Source organism: Macaca nemestrina, chromosome 12 (genome assembly GCF_043159975.1).
Source record: "Macaca nemestrina isolate mMacNem1 chromosome 12, mMacNem.hap1, whole genome shotgun sequence".
Lineage (NCBI taxonomy): Eukaryota > Metazoa > Chordata > Mammalia > Primates > Cercopithecidae > Macaca > Macaca nemestrina.
Window position 1 is genome coordinate 10,079,237 of NC_092136.1, and position 7,358 is coordinate 10,086,594.

A 7,358-nucleotide genomic window follows, 5' to 3' on the forward strand; every position below is an offset into this window, starting at 1 on the left:
AGACTTCGTCTCAAAAAAAAAGAAAAGACAAAACAAAGATCTGTCTTAGGGCCAGGACTAGTGTCTCATGCCTGTAACCCCAGCGCTTTGGGAAGCCAAAGCAAGAGGATCACTTGAGCAGAGGAGTTTGAGACCAGCCCGAGCAACATAGAGAGATTTTGTCTCTACAAAAAAAAATCAGAAATTATCTGAGCATGGTGGTTCATGCCTGTAGTCCCAGTTACTAGGGAGACTGAGGCAGGAAGATCACTTGAACCCAGGAGGTAGAGGCTGGTAGTGAGCCAAGATCATGCCACTGCACTCCAGCCTGGGTGACAGAGTGAGACCCTGTGTCAAAAAAAAAAAAAAAAAAAAAAAAAGATCTGCCTTTGCCTTAGTGGTGATGGTTGCATAACTTGGTGAATATGTTAAAAACCACCAACTTGTATACTTTTAAAAAGAAAATAGAGACAAGTTCTCGTTATATTGCCCAGACTGGTCTCAAACTCCTGGACTCAAGTAAGTACCCCCCTTGCCCTCACAAAGTGCTAGGATTACAGGCATGAGCCACCATGCCTTACCTTTGTACAATTTTACAGGCTGAATTTTATGTGAATTGTTTGTCAATTTGGCAAATCTATCTTTGATGAAGCCTAACCGTGTCACTCAGTTCCCACAGAAACTAATTCAAGAAAGGGACAGGGAACCAGGAAAGAGGGCTGTTGTCCTCAGCAGTGAAACTTGGGACCCCGAAGGCTACAGTGTCTTGGGCAGGGGCATCCCAGCGGGGAACACTGTCTGGCAGATGCTGAAGAGGGAAGCAATTGGAGGACCCACAACTGGGAATCAGGGTGACGTTGGTGACCCAGGTTGCGGGGAATGGGAACAGAGGCTTGGAGAGAAGTCACTGGGGAGATGAGGGGACCACACAGGGATCTGGGCCAGTTTCATATTAACCATGCCCTTCCAAGGCTGATGGGAAAGGCAGGGAAGTGAACATCTCCTGGGAGGCATGGAGCCTTCAAAGGTTCCTCTTCTCAGAGGTGATCCCCGTGTGGCCCACACTGCTTGCTGTCCACCCAATATCCTTTCTCTCTCTCTCCCTGACTAACAAAACTCATAATTTTTAATTTAGACGCATGGCACCCTGGAATGAAGTTGACACTTCTCAGCTTCCCTTGCAGCTAGTATGACCATGTGACTAAGTTCTGTCCAGTGAGATGTAAGTGATATACAGCAGCTTCCAGAAAAAGCTTCTTGACAGACAGCTGGCATGGGCCTTTTATCTTCTGTTCTTCATTTCCTCTTTCCTGCATACTGGATGATGAATGTGATGGCTGGAACTCAAGCAGCCACAGTGGATCATAAGGTAAAGACACATGTTTAAAATGGCAGAGCAGCAAGACAGAAGGAATAATCACACAGCTAGCATACTAGCTCAACCTCTCTAGTGCATACCTGTGAGCTAAGCCTTTGGTTTTGTTGTTGTTGTTGTGTTGTTTTGTTTTGTTTTGAGACAGAGTTTTGCTCTTGTTGCCCAGGCTGGAGTGCAATGGCACAATCTCGGCTCACTGCAACCTCCACCTCCCAGGTTCAAGCAATTCTCCTGCCTCAGCCTCCTGAGTAGCTGGGATTACAAGCATGCACCACCACGCCCTGCTAATTTTGTATTTTTAGTAGAGGGATTTCTCCATGTTGGTCAGGTTGGTCTCGAACTCCAGACTTAGGGTGATCTGCCCACCTCTGCCTCCCAAAGTGCTGGCATTATAGGTGTGAGCTACCATGCCTGGACTTCACTTCTTTACTCCTTCCCAAAACATGCGTTGAGTATTATCTGTGTTCCCCACCCTGAGCAGGACTCCTTACCTGTGTTAAGTAAAAAGACATGGTTCCCAACTCCAGGAGTGAGAGTTGATGACACAAATATAATCACCTGGCAGGCCAGCATGCATCTCGTTAACACCAAGAATCTGTGCCTTTACACAGATGTTACCCGAACTTCTCCGGAAGTTATACCCATGCACACATTGCACTCTCTGCTGTCACTTCTCAATGCCTGTGTCACCAAACCCCAACCACGCCCAGTAGAGTGTATCCCTTTGAGGCTAGCAGCCTCCACTCCCCCGATCACAGCACCTTCATGGCTGCAGCCCAAGCCTGATCTAGGCCAGGAACACCAGGACCCCTCCAACCTTTTCTTTGTCTCAGAAACCCAGACTTGGCTCCCTTAGGGCCTATTGACACCCCCCGATAGGCCAGGCTCGGTGGCTCACACCTATAATCCCAGCACTTTGGGAGGCCGAGGCGGGCGGATCACGATGCCAGGAGTTTGAGACCAGCCTGGTCAACATAGTGAAACCCTGTCTCTATTAAAAAATACAAAAATTAGCTGGGCATGGTGGCGTGCACCTGTAGTCCCAGCTACTCAGGAGGCTGAGGCACGAAAATCGCTTGAACCCAGGAAGCGGAGGTTGTAGTGAGCCGAGATCCACTGCTCTCCAGCCTGGGCAACAGACCGAGACTCTGTCTCTTTTTTTTTTTTTTTTTTTCAGATGGAGTCTTGCTCTGTAGCTCAGGCTGAAATGCAATGGCGCCATCTCGGCTCACTGCAAGCTCCGCCTCCCAGGTTCGCACCATTCTCCTGCCTCAGCCTCCCGGACTCTGTCTCAAAAAAAAAAAAAAAAGAAAGAAAGAAAGAAAAAAAGAAAACTTCCCCTGGTGACGTCTTCCCAGCTCCTTAACCTGTGAGGCTTCAGGCACCAGACAATGTGTGGAGAACCCCTGGGGTCTGCAGACAACAGGTAACAGCAGGGTCATTATCCCCATGCTACTGATGAGGAAACTGACACTCGGAGAGGCACAGTCACAGGAATCATGAATGACAGGACTGGGATTTGACCTGTCTTAACTCCCAGCTCCTTCCCTACAGACAGACAGGCTGCATGGTAGAGAATGGAGATCTTTATCGTTCTTTTTTCTTTCTTTCTTTTCTTTTTTTTTTTTTTTTTTTTTGAGACAGTGTCTCACTCTGTCGCCCAGGCTGAACCGCAATGGCACAATCTTGGTTCACTGCAACCTCTGTCTCCCAGGTTCAAGTGATTCTCCTGCCTCAGCCTCCTGAGTAGCTGGGACTACAGGCATGGCGTCACCATGCCTGGCTAATTTTGTGTTTTTAGTAGAGAGGGGTTTCACCATGTTGGTCAGGCTGGTCTGGAACTCCTGACTTCAGGTGATCCGCCCGCCTCATCCTCCCAAAGTGCTGGGATTACAGGCATGAGCCACCATGCCCGGCCTGATTTTTATCTTTCAAATAACCTTTTATTGAGCTTTCCTTTTTTTTTTTTTTTTTTTGGCAGGGTCTTGCTCTATTACCCAGGCTGGAGTGCAGTGGCGTCATCATAGCTCACTGCAGTCTTGGCCTCCTCGGCTCAAGTGATTTTCCCGCCTCAGCCTCTGGTGTAGCTAGAACTACAGACATGTGCCACCACACCCGCCTAATTATTTTATTTTTTTGGTAGAGACGGGGTGTCACTTATTTATTTATTTATTTATTATTTATTTTGAGACAGAGTTTGGCTCTTGCTGCCCAGGCTGGAGTGCAATGGTGCGATCTTGGCTTACCGAAACCTCCGCCTCCTGGGTTCAAGCGATACTCCTGCCTCAGCCTCCTACATAGCTGGGATTACAGGCATGAGCCACTACGCCTGGCTAATTTTGTATTTTTAGTAGAGACGGGGTTTCTCCATGTTGGTCAGGCTGGTCTCAAACTCCCAACCTCAGGTGATCCACCGACCTCAGCCTCCCAAAGTGCTGGGATTATAGGCTTGAGCCACCACACCTGGCCTATTTTTATTTTTTTATTTTTATTTATTTATTTATTTATTTATTTTTTTTTTTTTGAGACGGAGTCTCACGCTGTTGCCCAGGCTGGAGTGCAGTGGCGCGATCTCGGCTCACTGCAAGCTCCGCCTCCCGGGTTCCCGCCATTCTCCTGCCTCAGCCTCCTGAGTAGCTGGGACTACAGGCGCCCGCCACCGCGCCCGGCTAATTTTTTGTATTTTTAGTAGAGACGGGGTTTCACTGTGGTCTCGATCTCCTGACCTTGTGATCCGCCCGCCTCGGCCTCCCAAAGTGCTGGGATTACAGGCTTGAGCCACCGCGCCCGGCCTTATTTTTATTTTTTTAGAGACAAGGTCTCGCTCTGTCACCCAGGCTGGAGGGCAGTGGCACAATTATAGCTCACTACAGTGTCCAACTCCTGGTGTCAAGCGATCCTCCCGCCTCAGCCTCCTGAGTAGCCAGGACCACAGGTACGCACTACAACTTATTTATTTATTCATTTATTTAGTAGGGACGCTGTCTTGCTATGTTGTCCAAGCTGGTCTCAAACTGGCCTAAAGCAATGCTTCCACCTCAGCTGCCAGAGGAACTGGCATTATAGGCCTGAGCCACCGCAGCCAGCCAGTTTGTTATTTTAATGTAAATTCTCAATAAACAACTCAAGAACTCTCTTGTCCTTTTAAAATCCATTTCTACTGCTGCTAACCCGAGTGTATATTCAGGGCAACTTGCATGTGTGCTCCTGGGATGCAATCCTCAAGCTTGGCCCAAATAAAGTCTCTGCTGATATTAATTTTGCCTAGGCTTCTTCCTATGAGGTCAACACTCTTTTTTTTTTTCTTTTTTTTTTGAGACGGAGTCTCGCTCCGTCGCCCGGGCTGGAGTGCAGTGGCCGGATCTCAGCTCACTGCAAGCTCCGCCTCCCGGGTTCACGCCATTCTCCTGCCTCAGCCTCCCTAGTAGCTGGGACTACAGGCGCCCGCCAACTCACCCGGCTAGTTTTTTGTATTTTTTAGTAGAGACGGGGTTTCACCGTGTTAGCCAGGATGGTCTTGATCTCCTGACCTCGTGATCCACCCGTCTCGGCCTCCCAAAGTGCTGGGATTACAGGCTTGAGCCACCGCGCCCGGCTTAGGTCAACACTCTTAAGGCTCATGTGGGGGTCTGTTCAGCTGCGTTTCAAAGGGACTCTAGACCCAGGAAGGCCCAGAACCACTGATACTGAGTAACACCCTTGGCCTTCTGGGTCTGAGTTGCTATGGCCTTGGGCATGCTAGGACAGGCAAGTGAGTTTCACTGGGGCATGTGCTGGGTGGATGTTTCAGGTTCTTTTCTTTTCTTTTTTTTTTTTTTTCCGAGACAGAGTCTTGCTCTGTCTCCCAGGCTGGCATGCAGTGGCGCAATCTTGGCTCACTGCAACTTCCACTTCCCAGGTTCAAGCAATTATCCTGCCTCAGCCTCCCTCTTCAGTAGCCAGGATTATAGACATGCGTCACCATGCCCGGGTAATTTTTGTATTTTTAGTAGAGATGGGATTTCACCATGTTGGACAGGCTGGTCTTGAACTCCTGACCTAAAATGATCCACCCGCCTTGATCCCAAAGTGCTGGGATTACAGGTGTAAGCCACCGTGCCTGGCCTATTATGTTTTTTTAACTTTGGTCTTTCAGCCACCAAGAGCCCAGGAAGGCCACACGCACAGCTCTGCCAGATGCAGCCCAGGTGTCCAGGGCTCTCTGGTCCAGGACACCATGGCCTGGTCTGCCCTTATCCCCAGGCCTGAAGCCGCACCTGTCCACCCTGGAGACAGCTATGCAAGATTCTCTTGCCAGGTGCTGTTTAATCTTGGGCCCTCCAGGGCCTGGAACAGCTCCCAGGGCCAGTCCTCCCTGCCCCCACCCAAGGACGTCCTCACCCCAGCAAGCTCAGCCACATGCTCAGCAGTCAGGGCCACTGAGGCCACAGCCCCGCCGCGACCCACACCAGGCTGTCCTAGAGGGCCACCCCAGCCCTGGAAGCCCCCTCAACCCTTCCTAGAGGCCCAGCCAGTGGCAATGGACCCTGGAGGGGACACTTCCTCTAGAGGCCTTTCTTGGCCTCAGCCAGCCCAGATAAAAACCCAGGAGTGGCCGGGCGCGGTGGCTCAAGCCTGTAATCCCAGCACTTTGGGAGGCCGAGACGGGCGGATCACGAGGTCAGGAGATCGAGACCATCCTGGCTAACACGGTGAAACCCCGTCTCTACTAAAAAATACAAAAAAAAAAAACTAGCCGGGCGAGGTGGCGGGCACCTGTAGTCCCAGCTACTCGGGAGGCTGAGGCAGGAGAATGGCGTAAACCCGGGAGGCGGAGCTTGCAGTGAGCTGAGATCCGGCCACTGCACTCCAGCCTGGGCGACAGAGCGAGACTCCGTCTCAAAAAAAAAAAAAAAAAAACCCAGGAGCAGAGGAAACAGAGGCAGCGGAGTGACAGAGACAGAGCTGGGCTTCCCCGATAGCAGGGAGCTGCCTGGGTAGCACAAGGCTGAAGGAACGAGGAACGGGGTGCACAGCCCGTGGGGTGGGCTATTTGCCACCACCGCCCCCTGTTTACTGATGGAGACACTCACTAGCTCACAGGCAGCTCCACATCTGTTTCCTCATTTGTATGATGAGAGAGAATAAAGAGGTGGTATCAGGGAATGATAGGGGCTCTGTGCCATGCGTGTCCACGAGGGCAACACTGTACCCCCGAGTATAGCAGGAAAGGAGAGGCAGGCAGGTTACCAGGGTGGCTGGAGGTGCAGTCAGCCTCCTTCCCTGCCCCTACCCGGGACCCCTGAAGGGGTGGCAGGTTGTGGGAGAGAACCATGGTGACAGAGGTTGGTGGGCAGTGCGACTCGGGCAGGCTGGGCACCTGCAACCCTGGGCAGGGAGGCCAGCTCCCCTCCTACTGTCTGTTCTCACAGACGTGACCATAAGCACCCAGCCCCTCCACCTTCAGCAAGCGGCTGCCTGGATGCACCCTCCCTCCCAACACGTCCCCACCCCCACCTCCTGGGCATTGCTCTCATCATGGGTCCTGCTCTCTGCTGCCCACCTGGTGCCTCTCCCAGCCTCCCCGCTTGGGGGCTGCACCCGGTAGCCCATGGCCAAGGTGACTGTAGGGTGGAAGGCAAGCTGCTCATCAGCTTCAGGGGCCCCACTGACCTCCAGGCATCCTCTCTTGTCCCCGACATTCCCCCTACTCCCACTATCCATCTTGCTGTGGCAGCATGGGACTGTCCCACCCTCCACCCCTAGGGCTATGGGGCTCACCCCTAGGATGACGGGGCTCCCTCCGACTCCCACTTGAGGTGCCACTCCCACTACCTCAAGGGTCATTTGCTCTGAGGCCCCGCTTTGACCTTCTCCCTGACCTCCCGAGTGTGGCCTGCCCGAGTCAGCAGTGGGGGCTGACCCCTGGGGACCACTAAGCACTAAGTGCCCAGGAGCCAGGTACTGATGTGGCTCATGGCAGGGCAGCTCCACACGGTGATGGAATCCGGACTCCCTGTAGGTG